This window comes from Felis catus, chromosome B3 (assembly GCF_018350175.1).
Source record: "Felis catus isolate Fca126 chromosome B3, F.catus_Fca126_mat1.0, whole genome shotgun sequence".
NCBI lineage: Eukaryota > Metazoa > Chordata > Mammalia > Carnivora > Felidae > Felis > Felis catus.
In genome coordinates, this window is record NC_058373.1 from 121604940 (window position 1) to 121626781 (window position 21842).

The 21842-nt window shown below is 50.6% G+C and overlaps 1 long non-coding RNA gene and 1 pseudogene across 1 annotated transcript; one reads left to right on the top strand and one right to left on the bottom strand.

Annotated features, from left to right (window-relative positions):
* Nucleotides 1-2517: 2517 nt before the first annotated feature.
* LOC111560968 lies at nt 2518-4523 on the bottom strand (annotated as a pseudogene).
* A 1567-nt stretch (nt 4524-6090) lies between these two features.
* Nucleotides 6091-7205, top strand: LOC123386154. The gene is made up of 3 exons (XR_006599826.1): nt 6091-6217; nt 6704-6827; nt 7146-7205. It is a non-coding gene; the product is annotated as an uncharacterized LOC123386154 (long non-coding RNA).
* The last annotated feature ends 14637 nt before the right edge of the window (nt 7206-21842 follow it).

Genomic DNA, 21842 nt, shown 5'->3' on the forward strand with positions numbered 1-21842 from the left:
GCCCCCGTCCTCAAGGTGAGGGCCATTGCTGAAGTCCTGGGTGGCACCCGATTAGTCAGGTCTTGACTCAACCGTAGTCAACAAATATTTATGCAACATATTCTGTTTCAGGCTTCAAGTGTACAGGGAGAGCAATGTGAGCGAGGTTCCTGCATACAGAGTTCCAGAAGCCTGGGTGATGCAGAGGTGCAATCAAGCAATTAAAAACAGTGGACAAGCTAGAGCATGGTGTGCAAAGGCACATGGAGAGGGGCAGCTGAGGCCACCCTGGGCAGCCAGGGAGGGCTCCCTGGAGGGAGAGAAGCCTGTACCGAAGCCTGAAGGGTGACCCGGAGTTGGCTGCCCGGCGATGGAAGGGAAGAGCCTTCTCAGGCCTGTGAGTGGTGCCATCTTGGGGGAGGCTGGCTGGAGCCCACAGATTGGGGGGGGGGGGGTAAGAGTGCAAGGAGCTGGGGTTGCAAAAGTAGAAGGAGCCAGATCTAAAAGGACCGTAGTGGTGCCTGGGTGACTCAGTCAGTTAAGCATCTGACTTCAGCTCAGGTCATGATCTCACAGTTCGTGGGTTCGAGCCCTGCGTCAGGCTCTGTGCTGACAGCTCAGAGCCTGGAGCCTGTTTCAGATTCTGTATCTCCCCCTCTCCCTGCCCCTCCCCTGCTCGACCTCTCTCTCTCTCTCTCTCTCTCAAAAATAAACATTAAAAAAACTAAAATATAAATAAATAAAAGGACCATAAAAGCCTGCTAAGCCATTTGGACTCTGTCCTGAGGTGAGGGGTGCCACAGAATGGTCTTAAGCCAGAGCAACGTAAGGCACAGAATGGAGTTGGAAGGCAAGACTGGACACAGAGAGGTCAGTCCGTCGTGTCTCTGCATGAATGGTGGTTCTCTGTTCCCTGAAGGAGGAAGAGGTTGGAGGTGCAGGAGGTGAGGGCAGGGATGAAAAGGTCGTTCTGGGACAGGTTGAATTCCAGGTGTCTGTGGGACACTAGGCCGCTGTGCCCGGTGCTCTAGGCCCCCGAGCAGGGCCCTGAGGCAGAATTCTAGGCCAGCGGCCCACCCTCAGAGCTAATGGGAGGTGAGGTGAGGTGGACAGCGAGAAGATGAGAAGGCCTGGAGTAGAGAAGCCACCGGCAGAGAAGGACACCAGCCAAGGACCAGAGAAGCAGCAGCAGGAGAGGGAACCCGCTGCTTCAAGGAGCAGGATGTGGTCAACAGTCCGGCACGCTGCTCACAGGCCACGTGTGGCGAGGCCGGAAGAGCTTCCCAGAGACAGAGCAAAAGGAGGACGCTTGAGAGCCGTGGCCCCAGCAGTTTGGGTGGCGGTGGCCGAGGGAGAGTGACAGAGAGCAGTCTGGTCGTGAGGCTGGGGAGTAAAAGGCAAGGAGAGGAGCAGCCCGAGGCCAGGCCAGCTCACAGGGGCCTCTGGGCCCCAAAGGGCCTCTCCCCCTTTCAGTCAAGCATTATTTAAATGTCTTTACATTTCTTACGAGATTATTTCTTATGGCCAACGGACACGTGAAAAGATGCTCAACATCACGGATCATCAGGGACATGCAAATCAAAACTACAATGAGATACCACCTTCCACCCGTCAGAATGGCTAAAATCAACAACACAAGAAACAACAGGCGTTGGCAAGGATGCGGAGAAGGGGGAACCCTCGTGCACCGTGGCTGGGAATGCAAACTGGTGCAGCCACTCTGGACAACAGTGTGGAAGTTCCTCAAAAAGGTAGAAGTAGAACTACCCTATGACCCATCAGTCGCACTACTGGGTGTTTGCCCAAAGAATACAAGAATAGTAATTCAAAGGGATACATGCGCCCCGGCGTTTATAGCAGCGTATTTGCAATAGCCAAACTATGGAAGCAGCCCAAGTGTCCGTCGGCTGATAAATGGATAAAGAAGATGTGGTATATAAATATAAATATAAATATAAATATATAAATATAAATATAAATATAAATATAAATATAAATATAAATATAAATATAAATATAAATGTAGTGGAATATTACTCAGCCATAAAAATGAATGGAATCTTGCTTTGTGCAATGACGTAAACGGAGCTAAAGAGTATAATGCTAAGCTGGGGCGCCTGGGTGGCGCAGTCGGTTAAGCGTCCGACTTCAGCCAGGTCACGATCTCGCGGTCCGTGAGTTCGAGCCTCGCGTCGGGCTCTAGGCTGATGGCTCGGAGCCTGGAGCCTGTTTCCGATTCTGTGTCTCCCTCTCTCTCTGCCCCTCCCCCGTTCATGCTCTGTCTCTCTCTGTCCCAAAAATAAAAATAAACGTTGAAAAAAAAATTAAAAAAAAAAAAAAGAGTATAATGCTAAGCAAAATAAGTCCGAGAAAGACAAATACCATATGATTTCACTTATGTGGAATATAAGAAACTAATGAGCAAAGGAAAAAAAAAAGATAGAGACAAACTAAGAAACAGACTCTTAACTCTAGAGAACAAACTGATGGTTACCAGGGGGAGGTGGAAGGGGAATGGGGAGTAAACTTATGATGAAAAATAAAATAAAATAAAATAAAATAATAAAATAAAATAAAATAAATTTTTTTAAAAATTTAAGGAAAAGAGAAGATTCTTTTCTTATTTTGTGTCCAAACCAGCGGCCTTGTAAATTCTGCTCCTGGAAGCAACATACAATGTGACCAGTGAGTGCCCCCCACTCCCATTCAAGAGCCAGTCCAGGAGATGTGCCCTGCCTCCCCTCTCTCCCTCAATCTCCTCTCCCCAGATTAAATGTTCCCACCTCTTTCCATTCTTCTTCCTCCCTTCACGGACCCACTTCTGCCTCAGCGGCTCTCCCCTGACCACCATCCAGGGCGTTGGCCGTTAGAGACACATCCAGATCTGAACCCTGCCCACCTGCGCGTGTTCTGCCAGCATTCGGGATGGGACCATCACCTTCCTCTTTCTAGACGCCTCTCCCATGGCCACATTGCCCTCAATCATGGACCTAACTCTTAGACTGGAAGAGAAGCTGAGATTCTGTGGGACCTAGACGAGAGAGAGCTCAATATCCTAATCTTGCGGGTAAAGAATCTGAGGACAGTCAAGGCCACAGAACTAGTGATTCCAAATGAACTGTCGGAGCCCCAGGGCCATGCGGTGGGCAAGGCCCGCTCGGCCCAGGTAAGCAGGCGGCTGGGGCTGTGCGGGCTGCAGCCGTGGTAACTTGTGGGAAAGCAACGGTCCAAGGGCTGCAGGTGGGAGCTTATACTGGTAGACACATTTTGGAGAGTGTCCAAAAGAATTCTATCCTACAAAAATATAGGGCTGTTTACAGATCAATGTTTGAGGATGTTGTACGAGAGGTAGCTAATGATCCCACACTAGATGTTTCTCTCCTTCTTCTTTTAGCAACAGAACCCCCGACTCTTGGTGGGGCATTCAACCACCCAGTGTAAAGTTTATATTTCCCAGGCTCTCTCACAGCCAGGTGTGGCCACGTGACCCAGCTCTGGCCAATGGGTGTGAGTAAAAGTGATGTGCAACTTCTGGGTTGGAGGTAAGGGGTCTTCTGTCCCGTTCCCCACCGCCACCTTCCAATGGCTGGAACCTGGACTCAGAGGACATGGTGTTGAGTCATCTTCCACCGCGTAGACAATGACATAAGACAAAAGGGATCTGTGGGGCGCCCGGGTGACTCGGTTAAGCGTCTGACTCTTGATTTCAGCTCAGGTCACGATCTCACTTTGTGAGACCTCACTTTGCGCTGACGGTGCGGAACCTGCTTGGGATTCTCTCTCTCTCTCCCTCTCAACGTGAAAAAATGAAACTTAAAAAAAAAAAGAACAGACAAAAGAGATCTGCATTCCTGTCAACGCTGAGCTGCCATCAACCACGTACTGCCTACACACCTACTAAAATCCAAGAAACCAGTTCTTTCTTGTTTAAGCGCCTGGACCGTGGCTCTTTGTTAAAGCAGCTGAACTGTATCTTAACGGGCACAGATGTTAATGTCAACATGGTTGATAGGTTGTATGTATGTGTGTATTGTTCTTAGTTCACTAATCCTCTCACGCAAAATCTGCACAATCACCACAGATAAAGTCACTGCAGAATCTCTGCTCCTTCTGCTGTCCCGTCTCCGGCTCGAGCTTTTTGTCAGCGCCAACAGCAGCAGCCATTAAGTCCCCCTTGACTTTCTTCATCCTGTTCTTGCTCCTTTCGCTCTTTCCCTGAGGTCTTTTTCTTTCTCACACAGGCCGTGTCTTGCAAGTCTATGTTTGGGCTCACTTTGCTTTGCGTCATCCAAGGAATCGTAAATCACGCCAAAGCCAGTTGTCTAGCCACTGCCAAGATGGGCTCTGAATCCAAATACGAAGATGACATCTGGTGTGGGCTTGTACGCTTTGGCTAGTTTTTCTCGACTTTCCGTCTCAGGTACCGTTGCCTTTCCGGGCTGAAGAATATCAAGGAGCATCTGTTTCGGCCACTGAGGTAGTTGGTTGGTCCCGAGCTTCCTGGTCCCGATGGTTATGGTGTCGTCCACGATGGTGGCTGAGCTTCAAGCAGCCAGGGAGGAAAAGCAACTTGTTCATTATTTTAAGATTTTATTTGTTAAGTAATCTCTACACCCAACGTGGGGCTCGAACTCACAACCCCGAATCGAGAGTCACATGCTCTACAGACTGAGCCAGCCAGGCACTCCAGGTCATTTTGTTTTTAATGGAAACGCCAAAATGTCCATCCAAGAGAGAGTGATAAAAGATGCCATGCTGACTGCGTGACTAAGTACATGAAGTGATTACAAAAAGGATGAATGTATGTGTATATACACCACCTCGGAACGATGTCCCTGATGTAATGTTAAAAGGAAAAAGACAAGGGACAGGACAGTGTAGAAGATGCTGTGATTTGCCGGGTTTCCAGGGACAAGTCTTTCCTCCCTCTCTTGGAGAGGCTACAGAGGACACAGTCACCCTCGCCTCAGACAGAGCCGTGGTCTGAGGACAGAGGCCCAGCATTGTGGCAGCCTTTTTGTGCCATGTGGGAAGACCCTAGAGCGGGTGAAGGGGGCAGGGGAGCAAACATTGAGTGGAGCCTGAAGAGAAAGGCCTCACACACAAAAGACAGGAAAAAGAGAACCAGGTCTGTGAGGACAGCGAGTGGCTGCACCAATCCTTAACTGAAGTCAGCGTGTGATCTGGATGTGTGCAGTCACTAAACCTTCAAACTCCATTTTGCATATTGGTTTAAGTCCATTTTAGCTAGGTTTTCTTTCACTCCAAAACAAAGACTTTTTTTTTAATGTTTATTTTTGAGAGAGAGAGAGAGAGAGAGAGAGAGATCGTGAGCAGGGGAGGGGCAGAGAGGAGAGGTGAACAGAGGATCCTAAGCAGGCTCTGTGCTAACAGCAGAGAGCCCGATGTGGGGCTCGAACTCACAAACTGTGAGATCATGACCTGAGTCAAAGTCGGCCGCCCAACTGACTGAGCCACCCGGGAGCCCCAAATGAACATTCTTTATAGTAAGGATATTTATTACAGCTTCATCTATAAGCAACATATTAGAAAATCTAAATTTCCTTTACAAAAAGGATTAAAGAAGTAATGGTACTTCTACCTGTGAAATATGGTGCCGCCAACATTTAAAAAAAATAACTATCTATGATAGGAAAAGACATACATACCCAAGATAGATCGTTAAATGAAAAAAAGAAGTGCAGATTATGTAAAGTACGCTATCATTTGTGTGAGGAAAAATAATGCATAAACTTACATGTTTATAAAAATGCTCGAAATATCTCTCGAAGGATACTCAAGAAATTGATAACAATGGGGGCCTGTCCAGCTTGGAAACTGAGAAGGATGCTTATTTTTCACTGTATACCCTTTTTTACTTTTTAAATTTTATACCATGTGGATGTAATGCCTGTTCAAAACATAAAGTTGCTTTAAAATTTTTTCTTTAAAGAAAGAAAACTCCTAACTGATGGAGTAGGCACACAGGAATATTTATAACTGTCACACGCACCCGCATGCAGAAAGTCTGGAATGATATGCGGACTGCCAACAGCGGTTACCCCAAGGAGAGGAGTTGGAGCGCGCATGCGGGCAGCCAGGAACGATTTCCCAACTGAAAGGTCACTCCACGCTGACATTTACTGCAAGGCAACGTTCTAAACTTTACAAGTATCAAGTCATTTTACCCTTGCCCAAGATGCTGAGGAAGATCAGCTCCATCACCCTAAATCAACAGGTGGGGAAACAGAGGCCGGGAGAGGTTAGGCGGCCTGCTCAGAAACCCGCAGTTAGTGAGAGGCAGGGCTGGGATTGGAGGGGGGACGGTTAAAGGCCTCACCCGCCTGCGACATTAACCCCACCTTGCTGGCTCCTGGGCGGGGCTTCGGGAGCCACAGGAAAACCCCTTCCTGCCCTCTTGTCGCTGAAGTTCTTCCCACCCCACAGAAAGGGTGGTGGCCCCAGCCCGGGGTCTTCCTTCTTTCCTCTTGCATATTGCTGCCAGAAATCACTCCCCGCCCCCCATCTTCATCACAGCTGGAAAACAGGCCCCTGGAGGCTAGCAGGGCCCCCACCAAACTGCACTGTGTTTAAACTCTGCTCACATGCCCCGTCTACCTTGGGAAATGTGATATAAAAGTGCTGATGAGGTTAGGAGGAAGAGGATGTTCTGGTGGGACGACTGTACAAAATCCAACCCGTTTAGGAATGCACGTACTTTCAGAACCAGCCATTCCGCCTTTAGGGCCGTATCCCACGGAAATACCTGAACAAGTTGCTGACGGCAGGCTGCGTGCCTATAAGAGTCACAGGCCATGGACTTCTATGCACCTGTCAAAAGGAGTAAAGTAGGTCTGACTTATGAACAGGCAGGGAGTGTACTGTTTAAAAGACAAGCTGTAGAGCATAACCCAAGTTTTAAAAAAACAAGAAAAGCAATGTATATAGAAACCTGTATATATAGAAAATGGTCTGAAAGGCTATATACCAAAATGATAATGGCGGGAAGCAGAATTAGGGAGGAAATGTGAGGAAAGGGAGAACTTTTCATTGTTTTTTAATCGGTATATTTCAACATTGTCCATATCTTTACAAGAATAGTTCCGTTGTGTGGGGCCCCTGGGTGGCTCAGACGGTTAAGCATCTAACTCTTGATTTTGGCTCAGGTCGTGACCTCACGGTTCGTGGGTTGGTACCCCGTGTCAGGCTTTGCAATGACAGCGTGGAGTCTGCTTGGGATTCGCTCTCTCTTTCTCTCTCTCTCTCTCTGCCCCTCCCTCTCTCAAAATAAATAAATAAACTTAAAAACTGATACGTATTTTTTTAAAAAAGAATATTTCAGTTGTGTAATTACATTTAAAAAAATTAGTACCAATACACAAACTTTTTGTGGCCCAGGCGGCAGCTTGCCCACCGTTCCTCCTCCCTTATCTCTCCCTCCTTTCCACACAAAGTCTTGTCTGTTCCTTCTCGCATTTGCTATCTTTGGACCTCAGACTCCTGAGCTGGCTGCAAGACCCCAGAGCCCCTCCAAACCACACTCACTAATCCCTCTCTAATCTCAGCTCCCCAGCAGCTCAAACCGGCTGCTGTCTCCTGTGGGAGGTGGGCAGGAGTCCCCTTGGTTGATGCCCATCATAAAAAGAGGAACACAGAAAAAAAAAAAAAAAAAAAAAAGGAGGAGGAGCAGCTGTGGCCTATGGATACTCAGCTCCAGGACATGGGGCCCAGATTCTCCCAGGGAAGCGTATTTCTTCCTCTCCTTCCTGACATACCCAATGCCATCAGAGCTTTTTCTAAGAATTTTCTAAGGGAGAGTGTTGGTCAAAACCATTCTGAGTCCCACACTCTCCCTTGGCAAGTAAGGACCCTACATCCAGGCTAAGCCTTTGCCACCTGCTTCTCTCCAAGCGGGGTCCCTTAACAGTTTCAGAGTCTGAACACTCACTTTGTTAACTGCTCGGGAGAGGGACTGCATCAGACAAGCAGCCGTCTACACCCGTGGTTCTCAGGTGTGATGGTACACTGCAGTCACCGGGGGAGATTTGCAAACTACTGACATCTGGATCCTACCCCTAGAAGTTCTTTTTTTATTTTAACTGGAAGGTGGCCTGAGCGCTGGGATTTTGTTACTCCCCAGGTGTCCCTAATGTGCAGCCATAGCTGAGAACCATTAGTTAATGTGATGTGTGTGTGTGTGTGTGTGTGTGTGTGTGCACCTGCTGTGTGCATATATAACCCATGTGTGGAAACCTATATACACACACAGAGTGCAAAACTGGATTTCCCAGTACACAAAGTAACATGTGCTGCTGAGGTCACCAGCAGAGCAAGACAGCCCCAAAGAAGTGTGATATTTAAAAAATGAAAAGGTCATCCTGGGGAAAATCAGAGTCTTTTTTGGGCATTTTTACTTATTTTCTGATGTGGTTTTCTAGCATTACATGGTGGGGTGGGGGGGGGAAGGGGCCCACAATCCTTTCCAAGCTGAGCCCTGATCTGGCCCCACACATTCACAAAGAGGGCTGTTTGCCCAGAATTGTGCTCAGGTTTTCTGGTAGAAGCGTCCAGTCCCTCTGAGGGAGGGATAGGGCACATTGTCACCTGGTTCCCCCAGAGGAAAGCCCCAGAGTCCTGACACTGGGCTGAGGGTCAGAGGAGCCCAAGTGAGTGGTGTTCTCAGTCCTCCAGGGGCCCAGGGCTTGCCCGCCCCCCATCGGAGTGACGGGAGTGAAGGAAGTGTGCTCCTATACTTGCGAGTGGCCCCAGGTACCTGGGGCTCTGGCCTCAGGGTGAGGGGTGCACACGTATGAGATGTACACACAGGCCGGCCTAAAGCAGATGAGAGTTGGCCAACTTGCAGGTCATTTCCACATCTAAGCTTGATGAATCAGGTATACAAAGCGAATCCAGACAAAGTCCTTGTGAAAGTCCTATGAGGAATTGATTAGTTGATTTTGATCTGGGCAGTCAGGGAAGGCTTCCTGGAAGAGATAAAATTTGAACTGTGCCTTTAAAGATGAGCAGGATTGAAGAGAGAGAGGAGAGAAAGAAGCCAGGGCTGTCCCATGCCTTCTCTCTTCCACTTCTCCTCCTTGACCTCAGAGAACCAGGCTCTGACCCAGGAGCCTGCTGCAGCCCTGAGAAGACAGAGGGCTCTGGGGGTGGCTTGGAAAGAAGGCAAAAGATCCCTCCTTCTCACTGACCTCCTTATGCGATTATCAGCCCCACAACCGACCTAGACCATGCACACCTAGACCAGTGGGGCTCAGTCCCGTCTCCTCTGACCCGTCTTTGAGGCCCTCAGTCTTCTTTAGAAACCCCCACGCCCAGCCCTCGGCACCAGCTCCAGGTCAAATCTGGGACAAATGCCTTTAGGCCGTCCCTGTAGGCCTTGGAGCCAGAATCTGAACCTACAATTGCTTCAGAAAGACCTGGAGAGCTTTAAAATCTCCGGAGGCCAGGACCCCAGCCCACACGGGCAGAATCTGACCGTCCTGGGATGGGGCCTGTGCTTCATGAAGGGTCTTCCAGAGTTGCTGATGGGCAGCCAGGATTGAGAACTGTGGCCAATGCCAAAAAGTAGGGGAGAGACAGCTGCCCAGGGGAAGAGCTCAGAGGCCCTGAGACAGGTGGAGTCAAAGGCCCAGCCGGGAAGGGCTCTGTAGGAAACAAATGTGCAGTGGACAGCCCCTGAACTCTGCCTCTGTGCCCCAGGCTCTCAGGGTGGGAACAGGGACAACTGTTCACCACCAACCGAGGGAAAAGACACAAAGGCCCCCACAGAGGGCCTCCTGTTTTCTAGGGTCGGTGCCTCCATGACAGCAAAGACTATCTCTGTTCACCACTGTCTCCCCGGTGCCTGGCACATAGTAGATACTCAGTAAATACCTGCTGAGTGAAATGGCTGGATTAAACTCCAGCCCTTCTCCTGTGTCAGGACTGTCTCAGCTTTCCGTCTGTGGGTTTCTTGAACAGAACAGGGTCAAATAGTGAAGCTGAGGAGAACTTTGAGAAAGCGGGGAAGGTGTCTGGCCTGGCTTCCCCCTCCATCCTCCCACTGACTCCGCTTCCTCGGGGTTGTGGACTCAGGAAGTAAGTGGGGGGAGCCGTTGGCTGCCCACAGCTGCCCTTCCCAACCAGAAGGCTGGAGGGTGGAGGAGATGCGGGGAGAAGGGTGCAAGCAGAGAAGAAGAGTGTGCTGGGAGCAGGCATGGCCGCTGGCACCCCTGGAAGGTGTTATCTGATTGTCTAGAAAGAAAGGGGAGAGCCAAGGGAAGGCCCCCGCGTGGTTGCTGGGCTCCCCGGGATCTTGTTCCAGAGCCTCGGTGGAGAGGATCCAAAGCCCTGCCACTCCGCGTCCCACACCTGTGGGGGACCCACCCCAGGCGCGTCCACTCAGGCCTGGAAACACTTCCCTACAGGGGCAGCCTGGTCCCAGCCTCAGGGGTCTGACATTCCCACACTCTCAGACCTCCAGACCTCAGCCTCCAGACGTGGCCCATCCATCCCGAACACACACGCCCTGACGACCACCACAAGAAAACGTGTCCTGCCCAGAGGGGTCCTGCCGCCTCAGGGGTGGGGACAACTCAGGGCCACTGAGGGGCTCTGCCAGTGGCATGCCTCCAGACCTGCAGGGGGCACAGGCAGCTCTTGGCCCCAGAGCCTCTCCCGGGGAGGGGCAGGGTGCTGGTGGGGAGAGCTGGCCGCAGTGCTGCCCTGACATGTGGCCAGGGCCACCATCGTGCGGGCAGACTGTTAGAGTTGCAAAGGCCCCAGATTTCACAGGCAGAGAAACTGAGACCTCAGGAGACTTGGCTGAAGCCCTGTAGTTGGTGGGTGCAGAGCTGGGACTCAGACCCAGCCGCCCACCTTCTAGAGGAGGGCTCCTGTACCGGTCCACCTCGGGCCTTTGGCCGGCAGCCCTGGGCGGAACCAGTTACCTGGCTTGGCATATGCCTTGCTAAAACAGTTTTCTGGAACATCGTATAAATCAATCAACAGGCCTCCCTGCACCCCCTCTACCCAGCTTGCTGCACGTAGGACTTGGCCACATCTTCCCCTCCACTCCTCAGAGTCTCTCTGCATCAAAATCATTGGGCTGCTTGAGTAAAATGCAGATTCCTGTTCCCCTCCTGACTTGCCAAATCAGAATGTCTGAGGGGGGAGCCCAGGCATCTGCCTTTTTATCTAATACCCTTCCCCTACCCCTACAACTATCCTCAGCCCGCTCCCCCAAATTTGGCCAATATGCCTGTCAAAAATGCATGTCCGTGGGTGCATGGGTGGCTCGGTGGGTTAAGCGTCCGACTCTTGGTTTCGACCCAGGTCATGATCTCATGGTTTGTGGGTTCGAGCCCCGCATCTGGCTCAGTGCTGACAGGACGGAGCCTGCTTGGGATTCTCTCCCCCTCTCTCTCTGCCCCTCCCCAATCACATGCACCTACGCATGCTCTTTCTCTCTCTCTCAAGATAAATAAACTTCAAAAAATAAAATAAACTTCAAAAAATAAAGTAAAATAAAGTAAAATAAGATAAAGTAAACTAAGATAAAATAAAATAAAGTTAAATAAAATAAAGTAAAATAAAGTAAAATAAAATAAAATAAAATAAAATAAAATAAAATAAAATAAAATAAAATAAAATACAATCGGGGCGCCTGGGTGGCGCAGTCGGTTAAGCGTCCGACTTCAGCCAGGTCACGATCTCGCGGTCCGTGAGTTTGAGCCCCGCGTCGGGCTCTGGGCTGATGGCTCAGAGCCTGGAGCCTGTTTCCGATTCTGTGTCTCCCTCTCTCTCTGCCCCTCCCCCGTTCATGCTCTGTCTCTCTCTGTCCCAAAAATAAATAAAAACATTGAAAAAAAAATTTTTTTTAATAAAATAAAATAAAATAAAATAAAATAAAATAAAATAAAATAAAATATGTCCAGACTCATCCTCCAGAGATTCTGCTTCGGTAAAGTGGAGGTTGGGCCTAGGAACCTGCGTTTGTTGCAAGCATTCTCCCAGACCACTGGGAAGTACTGCTTTACCAATTGGGGCAAGTTTTGTAATGAATCCTAGGAAGTGTCTACAGATGGGCCTGGGCGGTACTAGCTGAAGACTGTGTAGGAATATCTTCCTGGGATGGGATCCCTAGATTTTACAAATTCCTCAAAGAGGTATCTGACCCCAAACAGGTTACAAACAAGGAGTCTTTGTCCTACAGGGATGTATGCAGAAGAGGGAGCCCCTAGGGGGTGTCCCTCTGGGTCAGCTATGACTGGAGGCCTGGGCTCAAATGTCCCCCTTAACCTGTGCCCACACCCCAGGCCCGCCTGAAGCCTGAGCTGAGGCCTGGCTTCCCACAGTCGTTTTGTCCACCCCAGACACCCCGCCTGTCTCCCATCTTCCCATTCCTCCCTCCCCTGCCCTGCCCTGCCCCTTCCTCTCCACCCTAGCAGTCCCCTTAGTTAGGATGCAGCCTTGTGCCGGATGGGGATTTCAGAGGCAAAGCCATGACGGTGCTGTGATCACTTGTGAGCTTTGGTGTTGGGCACGCAGCCCTCCTCGCCCGTGAGGGCAGCTGTGTGTAATGTGTTTAAGTCTGTGGGAGTGGGAGGGAGGCTCGGCTCTGATATTGGAGACTCACGCCCAGTTAGGTTAACCCTTTCCTGCTAAGAGCCAGCCTCTGTCTCCCTGCACGCCTTACCACTCCAGCTGCCACACTCCCTGTGGGAGTGACCTTCAGAGAGTGGGGTGAGTGTGGAGAGGAAGTGAGGCATAAAGGAAAGCATCACTCTCCATCTAAGTAGCAGTGGCAATTTCTCTCCCTGGTGTCTCCACCCCAACAGGAGATGACCTCGTGATAATGACGATAATGACGTGACACTCTTTCTATGGCCCGTGGGTGCCTGCTTTGGAAAGCTGGCTAGTCTTTAAGGGTTCAACTGTGTGTGTGTGTGTGTGTGTGTGTGTGTGTGTGTGCTTGCGTGTGTGGTATACAAATGCAGATGTGAACGTGCTTTGGGGGTGCTCACAGGGGCCGGCAGTGTCACCTCTGAGAATGCCGTACCGGTGGGCACAGGCCTGGAAGCAGACTCATCAGGTCTCAGGTGAGTGTGTATTTCAGCTTTTTGTAGCTATATTTGTTTGTCCTAAGCAGGGTGCACAGTGGGGCCAGCCCCTCTGGCCAGAGGTTTATCTGAAAGTCATCTCGAATGAGCACGATGGCCTCTCCATAGCCTTGGCACCCCAGGAAGAGCAGACTGCCCTTGACCTTTCATCACACTTGGAACCCCAGCCTTGTCTGAACACTGGGAGGTGTTTCAAAGTCACCCGCAGCCCCTCTCATCTGTGAGGATCTGAATGCAGGCCTGGGTGTGAACTCAAGGCTGGTCTTGGGGCAGTGAGCAGAGGAGAGGGCAGGCCAGAGGTAGTTCTGACTGGAGGCTGCCCAGGGCTGCCACTGGAGCCCTCCAGCTAGCCGACGGCCAGGCTGGAGTCAACCCCTCCCTGCCCAGGGCTGCATTCTGCCCCACCACGGGCCCCCCCTGCCCCCTCGCCCCCCCAACTTCTGCCAGCTAGTACACCTTTTCCCCAGGGGTGAATGAATGGGACAGGTGAAAGGCATTACTTGTCCTTTTCCTGCCAACTCTTCCAACCCTTGGCTTACCAGAGGGATAGTCTCCAAATCACAGACCCCAGATATACCCCAGACAGCAAGCTTGGCCCATTTCTAGGCAGCCATGGGCACTGCCTTATTGCCGCACTCCCCGCCTCACTCACAGCCCCACAGGGATGAGCCCTGCCTGTTGGATCACCATCATATTCCAGTCCCCAGCACAGGGACTGCCCAGGCACCATCTTCAATGTTGGAGACCCCACAAGGAGAATGGCCCTTCTGAACCACCCCGAGCTCTTCCATTCTTCCCCAGCTTTTACTCAAGATTCAGACTCAGCAGGTTCCAGTAGGGCCTGAACGCATCCACGCTGGGCCTGTCTGCCTTCACGCTGCGTTGCTGGTGTTCCAAGGCTTTCCTCCATGATGTTGGCATTCCAGAAAAGGACAGACAGCCAAGAATGGAATTTCAGGTAGTGGAGTGCAGTGGTTATGAACCTGAACTCAAGAAGTTCAAATTCCAGATCTTACGCTGGGCAAGTCAGACAACCTCCTGGTGCCTCCAAGTCCTCATCTGTAAAAGGGGGAAATAATAACATTCACCTCAGAGTTGTTGTGAGAATTGAGTACCTGTCACCTAATGTATATAAGCATAAGTATGCGTGGCTATTATAATTTGTGGTGTTTCTAGGGCCAGATCTGTCAAATCGTCTGCAAAGGTGCTTTCTTATCTCATGAAAGGCTAACCCAGCCAACCGGCCAAGACTCACTTTCCGAGAGCTGGTGGAGGGTGTGTCTGATCTGGGTTAGGAAATCAAGGCCTTTGAAATGTAGATGAGGATCGTGTTTTGACCCAGCCAGTTCCCAGGGAAACGAGAGTGGAAGCACCTTTCCCCTGGGAAGAGGGCCGGAAAGCCCTAAGGTTGTGGGGGAAGGGCAGGAGGGGAGGCGGCAGGTCATCAAACAGCTCTGTGGAGAACTGAAGAAATCCATGATGTGCCAAGCCCAATCCTCCCATTGTACAGATGGAGAAGTCGGGGCCTTGCCCGATGGTGAGGATTTGCATCTTCTGAGACTCAGTTTCCCTGTTTTCAAAGCAGTAGGTGTAACCTTTCTGTGCAGCTGCTGGACATGGGTAGGAGGCAGCGAAGGTGAGGTGGTGAAGGCCCTTGAGGGAAGCGTGTTCCCTGCCATAGCAGGCACCGTGGAGAGGCCCAGGGCTAGTCAGGCAGAGCTGGGGTGTGGGGCCAAGGCCAAGCAGGGCCAGGCTAGTTTGCTTACCGCTGACCCATACTTCTGCCTGACCCTTCCATAAGGGGGGAGAGCAGTTCAGGCCAACCCTATGGGAGTATGGCAAAGGATGAACCGAGGCCTGTGGCCACACGAAGGACACCTGGAGGCTGGTTTCGCATCACCAGCCCCTGTTCTGGGACAGCTCCTGGATCATATTTGTGCTGCCCTAATTTTTAAGAGTTTAGACACTCCTTTGGGGAACCAGACTCATTAGGGGAATAAAAATTCAATTCAATTCTCCACTAAAGCCATTTCCTCTGTTGAAATACTTGGCACAGGTGTTGGAATCTGACAAATCCGGGTTTGAATCCCCATCCCACCACTTACTGGCGGGACGACATGGAACAATCTTGGTCCTGTGTGTTGGTTGGTTGTTTGTTTTTGAGAGAGAGAGAGGAGGGGGCCGGGGCTGGGGGGACAGAAAATGCCAAGTGGGCTCCATGCTGACAGCAGAGAGCCTGATGTGGGGCTGGAACCCATGAACCGTGAGATCATGACCTGAGCCAAAGTTGGACACGTAACCCAGCGAGCCACCCAGGCGCCCCAAACAAATCTTGGTTCTTGGAGCTTCAGTTTCCCCATCGATAAAGTTGGGAGAGTCATCTCTGCCTTGCAGACTTGTTGAGAAGATTAAATTAATTCAGTTATTTATTTCAACAAATCTTTACTGAGCCTCCGTAGTGTGCCAGGCATTGAGGATACAGCTAAGAATACAAGAGAGACAAACAGGGGCATGTGCTCATGGGGCCTTCAGACAGGTATTAAGCGATCATGACCCTAATACCTGTGTTACAAATTGTGTTATGTGTTATGGAGAAAAAGTACTCATGAGGAAGTAGTGTGAGCTCAGTTTTGAGGAATAACTAGGTGTGATCTACTTCATTGACTCTAAAGCACGGATTGTCACCACACTTCTAGTTTAGATAACACGGAGAAAGACCCTTTGTGCCAATTAACCATGACATAAAACATTCTTACCCCTAGAAATGTTAGTTTGTGCTTCCAGAAACAGTTCTGTTTAGACTTTCCTTCAGCCACAGAGGAGTTTCCTATCTCCTACTCGACTGAAAACGGAAGGGGAAGTCAGAGATCAGTGTAGGGTAAAATCCGAGAGAAGTGCACCTTGCCCTCAGCAAGTTTGCCGGTGTAAAAATCCCTGAGATGGTAGCGGACAGGCTTCCAGGTGCTGGTTCCATGGAAAGGGGAGACAGGACAAGAAGGCTCTGCGGAGCCAGCAGAGAGAAGGGCAGGAAGGGTGGGGAAGGGGTCCTGGCTGGGTGCCCACTGTTGGGCTCAGCTTTGGCTGCTAATAGAAGAGTGGCAGAAGGAAAAGGGCCAAATGCCCAACTGGGGGATTGTTAGACACTGTAGTCTATAAAATGAATCCTGCTGGCAGAGATTTATTTTTATTTATTTATTTTTTTTAATTTTTTTTTCAACATTTTTATTTATTTTTGGGACAGAGAGAGACAGAGCATGAACGGGGGAGGGGCAGAGAGAGAGGGAGACACAGAATCGGAAACAGGCTCCAGGCTCTGAGCCATCAGCCCAGAGCCCGACGCGGGGCTCGAACTCACGGACCGCGAGATCGTGACCTGGCTGAAGTCGGACGCTTAACCGACTGCGCCACGCAGGCGCCCCTGCTGGCAGAGATTTAAACGTGCATCTTCCCCAGAAGCACAGAGCACCCCAGTTTCCGGATCTTGGTTTCTAAATACCATTCTCCACTAAAAACAAGCAAGCAAGCAAACAAACAAACAAACACAGGCCACTTTGGGGAACAAGCCAATTCCAGGGCTGGCTCAGGGAAGGTACGAGATGACCCTGGAACATCTTGTTGTGCTAGAAGATGACGATGTGCTAAAAAAAAAATGAATGAGGACATGCCAATAGGAATGGGAGCCAGTGTAAAAGGGTTTCTACTGGACGAATCTGGCATAACTTGAGCGCTGAAATAAATGAGTTATAGGTTATAAGCCAAAGAATAAAATAACAATCCATGAGTCCCTCTCATTTAAAGAAAGAAATGAATAAGTAAATGAATGGGGGAAGAAAAGAACCCTCTTCCTTAACAGAGAATGCCAAGAAGCAAATGTAGAAAAATGATGGAATTGGAAAATCATCATTTGCCGATCACCACGATATTAACTGTTTCAGGCAAGAATCATGAACGGATGCTACCAGTGGTGGATGATAAGAAACAGGATGTTTACACAGAGTAAGACAGTACACAAAGCAGGAAATCCTTTTGCTATAGAGACATTAGTAGGACAGTGGGATCCGACACTAGGAGTGTAACCACACAAATTTCCCGATTTTGATCAATGTACTGTCGTTATTTGTTATATGAGAATGACCTTCTTTTTAAGAAGTACATGCTGAAGTATTTAGGGATAAAAGGGCGTATCTGTCACTTATACTCTTTTTTTTTTTAATTTTTTTTTCAACGTTCATTTATTTTTGGGACAGAGAGAGACAGAGCATGAACGGGGCAGGGGCAGAGAGAGAGGGAGACACAGAATCGAAACAGGCTCCAGGCTCTGAGCCATCCGCCCAGAGCCCGACGCGGGGCTCGAACTCACGGACTGCGAGATCGTGACCTGGCTGAAGTCGGACGCTTAACCGACTGCGCCACCCAGGCGCCCCTCACTTATACTCTTAAAGAGTTCAGGGGAAAAAAAGAATATAAGAGTATATCACACACACACACACACACACACACACACACCCCTCACATGCACACACACAGAGAAGAAAAAGATACTGATAAAATGGTGGCATGGTGGTAAACATAAGACATTTTCCAGCGTACAAAAGGCCAATCACCAGTTTCCGTGGTGTCAATACTCTGCCTCCATGGCCAACTTCCGCCTACCAACATGAAGTCACTGAATAGGGAGCTGGGAACAGAGTGGCACAAGAGCTCTAGTAGCCAGCACACCTGCATGCCCGTAAACATGGTAAAAGGGTAATATTTGGGGAAACTGAGTGCAGGGAATATGGGAATATTTGTACTATTGTTCTGCAACTTTTAGGTAGTCTGAAATTATTTCAGAGTAAAAAGCTGGCTTTTTTTTTTTTAAGTTTATGTATTTATGTTGAAAGAGAGAGAGAGAGAGAGAGCAGGGGAGGGGCAGAGAGAGAGAGGGAGAGAGAGAGAATCCCAAGCAGGCTCCGTGCTATCAGTACAGAGCCTGACGCTCGGACTCAGGAATCCTGAAATCATGACCTGAGCCGAGATCAAGAGCCAGACGCTAAACCGACAGAGCCATCCAGGAGCCCCAAGTTGGCTTTTGAAAATATGGATCTTACAACTGATAAGGTACAATAAATGAACTGTGGAAAAACCGTGAAGGAGTCCCCAAGGAGAGACACAGGAGTGTGTAAAAGCCCTGAGGCTGGAAAAGCACAATTCACTTGAAAACAAACAGATAAACAAAAAACAAAGAAAGCCTAAGTGGCTGGGGGGGATGGGGGGTGTTGCAGAGGAGCTGAGAGGTAGGCAGGGGCCAGGACACATGGGGTTCACAGGCCATATTGAGGGTCTGGGTCCTAGTAAGGACAGGAGGGAGAAGTCACCCAAGCACCGAGCAGTGGGTGGGGGAATGTGGCCTTATTTGCTTTTATCACTCTGGCCCCTGGCTGACCCTCAATAAATGGTGGCCATTAATACTGCTGGGCTCTCTGCTGTCACTTCCCCTAGGGGCCTTTCTGCTCAATTGGAGTTGACAGCAGGCGGCCCCCATACCCGCAGGCTACCGGGCCCAGCCCCACCTTACCCCTTCTCACCCCACACCAGTCAGACCTGCTTTCTGAGCACACAGGCCCTTCCCCCTTCTCCATCAACTTCCTTCTGTCGGTCTTGGTTTCTAGGCTGGGAGTCCCAGAGCCCAAGGGGGCCTGGAGAGGTTTGAGTTCAAGGTGGAATGAATGGGCTGTTTGATGGGAATCTCCCAGGGCAACCTCCAGGCTTGGTACAGTTGGAGTGGCTGTGGGCTTCCTTTTTTCCAGATGAATCACTGCTCTGTGTGTCTGTGACTCTGTGTGCCCTCCCCCTGACGTGCCCTGGGGCCCTGCAGTAACAGGAGGGGACTGGATGTGTGCACGGAGCAGCTCCTCTCTTGCGACCAGCGTTAACCACGGCGTGCTCTCTGCCAGGTACCCCGCGAGGTGTTCCTGTGCGTTCCTCATCGACCCTGCCGGTGACCCTGCAGGGGGACACATTATGTCCATTTTGCAGGAGAGGAGACAGAGGCCAGAAAGGTTTCCTGGACTGCTCAAGTTCGCGTAGCTGAGCCAAAGATTCAAGCTACGTCCTCCAATCCCTAAAGCCTGCACTTCTGCCCGCAGTTCCTGTGTTCCGTCTCTCAGCCTGGGCATCAGTGTTGTGGGCGTCCAGGCTGCGTGGACAGGCAAACTGGGGGTGACTGAGGGCTCTGCTGTGCCAGGAAGGGGTTAACTGGGATGCCCTCAGCAAGCTGAGGTTTGGCCAGGCTAGTTGTCATGGCAACGGCAAGGTTTGGGGAGTGGGAGGCCTGCATGGCCGGATCTTCTGAATCACTGGGTGTTTATTTGGTAGTGAACCCCTTGCAGAGTCCTCTGCAGAGTCCTCTGTGACTGCACGTGGCCACCAGGAGTGGCTTGCGGGGGACCGGGGTGAGGGCGCGAGTTCTCTGAGAGGGTGAAGCCCAGAGGCCTCGGCCAGGTTGCCCCTCACCAGCGCTGCCCCGGGAGCCTTTCCCACCAGGAAGACCCCAGGCTTCTGCCTTCAGCTCCCAGATCCCCAGGCTAGGTGGGCACCGGGCCCGAACACAGATCTGGGGCCAGAGGGAGTTAATCAATCATTCATTTATTCATTCTTTTACCAAATATTGATTGCTTGCCCTAAATACACCAGTCACTGTACCAGGGGCTGTGACCTGGGGTCAGCTTCCAGAAGCCAGACGGGCTCTGCACTCACAGAGCTGCCTTTCCAGTGGGCTGGAAGACCCCCGCCATGCGCTTCCTGGGTGTCACCGTGGGCTAGTCCCTTTCCCTCTCTGAGCTCACACTGCAGGGATACTGGTGTGGACAAGGTGATATATTTGAAGCATTTCCCCGGGTGCCTAGCACACAAAAAGGGGCTAAACATGCAGCTGTGACATAAACTCCTGTAGGCCGCTCACCTTTCCTCCCAGCCTCAGAAGCCAGGTGATGATAAAACTCACAAATGAGGAGCCCTAGACTCTAGACCCGGGGCTCATGGTGAGGCAAAATCTCAATACTGACCCAGTTAGACTGGCTTTTCCACCAGCGGGCCTGGGACCTTGGCTTCAGTCTGCCCCTTTGTAATGCGGGAGCCTTCTTCCTCCACACTTAAAGGCGGGAACATACCTGAGCTGATGGGAGGTACTACAGTGGACGTTTGAGTCCACTGGGAGAATCAAGGCCATTTCCCCCACCGCCCACACCCTGATAAGACCCCATCCTGGTCTTCCTCTCCAGCGCAACTAAGCTTTTTGCGACAATATGGATCTCAGCAGTTATCTGTTGATTTGATTCAAATTTGCTTTTCGAAGCTAGACTAGCCTCGGGGGGGGGGGGGGGTGAAGTCCTCCTCCCAATACCCATTCAGGACTCTGCCCTCTCATGTCTCCCCCTCGCAGCCCCCAGCTGGTGTGCCCTGGCAGCAGAAGCAAGAACTTGATTATGTGACCCGCCCCACACTGCACCCCAGGCCTGTTTTCACGAGGGAGGGAACCCCGAGATCCTCGGGGTCAGCCAGAGAACCACCCTCTGTGGCCTCAGCACAGGACAAGGCTGCTGCTGGGGGACAGGAAGGTCAGCCAGGCCGGTTACAGTTAGAAGGAACATGTACACCACACCTACGCTTAGAGAACCAGCAGAGAAGGAGAAAAACTTACAAGAATTTCAGATTTGACAGCTCAGAAATACAAAGCTTCAAAGTAGTCATCGTGGGAAAACTTAAAATGTTGAAACACTTTCTCACACTTACTTTGTTGGCTTAGTGTTGATTTTGTTTTGTACTGCTCATGGCCCGATTGTTTTGGGGGCTGATGCCTCTAGAAGTCTCCATCAAGGCCTGGAAAATGAAAGTGGGGCGCACGGTCTGTGGGATCCCCCCAAGTCTGTCCCCAAAGGACAGAGAAGGAAGGCGTTTTCCTCTTTCTTCTGTCAGACACCAAAGAAGGTGAGCTTAAGCTGGGTTGGAGGTGGTGCTAATGAGTCATCCAGGCATCCAGGATTTTCTTCTCTCGCCACTCTTGAAAACCTTCCCCTCGGCTGGGTGTCCGGGTACACATTTATCCTGGGACAGGGCTCACGGAGCAGATCATAGCTGTCATTTGTTGGTGAAAGGTCAGTGGGCTGGGAGGAAGCTGTTGGGGGTGCTGGGAGGGATGACAGGAACTGCGGAGATGAAGAAGCTCCCAGCCAGCCCCGCCCCTGAGCTGGAAAATCTTTAACAAAGGATCCGGCCAAACCATAAAAGAAAAGGACAGGCAGACAGACATGCCCAGCAAACACATCCCCCCGTGAGGAGGTCAGAAAACGCTTGGACAGCAGAAGGAAAGGAGACAGATGGCCCGAGAGAAGAAGGAAGCCCGGAGAGAATGTCTGAGGATTTCTGTTCTGGTCTGGTCTGTTCTTTTTTCTCTATTCTATTCCTTCCTTCTTTCCTTCCTCCCTCCCTTCCTTCCTTCCTTCCTTCCTTCCTTCCTTCCTTCCTTCCCTCCCTTCCTTCCTTCCTTCCTTCCTTCCTTCCTTCCTTCCTTCCCTCACTCCCTTCCTCCTTCCTACTTTCCTTCCTCCCTTCCTTTTTAAATAGACTTTATTTTTTAGAGCATTTTTGAGTTCACAGCAAAATTGAGCAGAAAGTCCAGAATTCCTACATATCCCTGCCCCCGCTCACACACAGTCCTCCCCGGCCATCAACATCCCCACTAGAGTGGTACATTTGTTATAATCA